This window comes from Dasypus novemcinctus, chromosome 2, assembly GCF_030445035.2.
Source record: "Dasypus novemcinctus isolate mDasNov1 chromosome 2, mDasNov1.1.hap2, whole genome shotgun sequence".
NCBI classification, from domain to species: domain Eukaryota; kingdom Metazoa; phylum Chordata; class Mammalia; order Cingulata; family Dasypodidae; genus Dasypus; species Dasypus novemcinctus.
This window is the reverse complement of record NC_080674.1, coordinates 57,544,775-57,546,299: the sequence shown is the minus strand read 5'-3', so window position 1 is coordinate 57,546,299 and position 1,525 is coordinate 57,544,775. Positions and strand designations below refer to the sequence as shown.

The window sequence follows — 1,525 nt, the reverse complement described above, 5'->3', positions numbered from 1 at the left end:
CTAGCTTATTTACTAAACTGTTCATACATCTTCTTCAACTACCTCATTTTCTAGATATCCCCCCAGTAGTGATCCCACTTGCATATAAAATCACGAGGTATTTATGTGTAAATGTTTGTTCTTATGTGTAGATGGAAGGGTTCCCGGATTTTGCATCATATTCTGACAAGGGTGTAAAAAACTCTTAAAGTAGGCTGGTGGGTCTCACTTCTACAGACTGCACCCCCCCCTTTATTATAGTATATATTTTGTGATGCCTCTTTACTATAATAAATAAACTGGAAGTAATTTATAACAAAACACGCAGTTCAGTATGTAAATATTTTGTCAGTTTTACCAGAATGCATAATGGAGGAGTCATATGTCCCTACCCAAATATGAAGTCATTGAGTGCAAAAGCTACAAATGTAGACTGATGCTGCTGCATTATAGTGACTCAAGTAAAATTATCTGACATTTTATTGGTATTATTTTCCGAATATGACTATTTCTTTGTAAATTTTTTTCACAGAGGGAAGCACAATTTTCCTTCAGTTCAATCAGTAGTTGCATTCCTAGAAAATTCACCGTATATTAAAGTCATGCAAGAAATAGGTGTTCACTTCAGCAGCACATAAATTAAAATTGAAAGGATACAGAGAAGACTGGCATGGCCCCTGCTCAAGGATGACTCCCAAATTTGTGAAGCGGTCCATATTAAAAAAAAAAAAAAAGAAAGAAAAAGAAATAGCTAGTGTTTATATAGTAAGTGAAGTTAGGTTCCCTAAATACCGTCTTTGTAACAATTGCCCTTAGGAGACAGTGCCATCACTCTGTGTTATTGCCCTGGGCCATCAATGGTGCTTCCTGCATTCCTACTTCCACCTTCAGGCCTTCTCAGTTACTGCCCACCCCCCACCCCCCACTTTCCTCACTTCAAGGGAATTCCTGGGCTGAAGAAAACTGTTGTCAGTACTTTACTTTTAGAAATGGTAGTGAATTGAGGAAATGAGGGAATCACTAAATGTGATAATCTAATGAAGCCAAATTCTGACTGAATTTTGAATGCCATTAAACTCCCCAGTCACTCAAATACACATTACTATAAATGACTGTTCTCAACCCTTACTAGGATGAGATCTGCCCTTTATGGTCATTTTGTTCTCAGAAGACTATCTCTCCAAATTTGGAGACTCTTCTGTAGAAAATCCCAGAACTATGGTAATCGGCGGCACTATTATAAATTTACTGTCTTCAATGTTATTATTTCTCATGGATCTGTGTCTTTTCCTCGGGTAAGCTTCTCCCGCTTTCCTCAGCAGTGATTCCCATCCCTTACCCTTTTTTTCAAGTCTTCTAATCACTCCAGCTGAAAAATTCAGATCCTACCTCACTGAGATAACAAAAAATTATGTAATCTTTCTTTCCATTTCCTTGCCTTTCCCAGCAGCAGGAGCAACAACGAACACTTCCTATGTCAGCATGCATCTTTTACCCTGTTAAGAAGGAAAAATAGGGAGGCGGATGTGGCTCAAGCAGTTGTGCA

General features: G+C 38.2%; 1 non-coding gene across 1 annotated transcript; it reads left to right on the top strand.

Moving 5' to 3' along the window:
- The first annotated feature begins 594 nt into the window (after positions 1-594).
- Positions 595-701, top strand: LOC111764232 (U6 spliceosomal RNA). The gene has a single exon (XR_002796896.1). It is a non-coding gene; the product is annotated as a U6 spliceosomal RNA (small nuclear RNA).
- Positions 702-1,525: the final 824 nt, after the last annotated feature.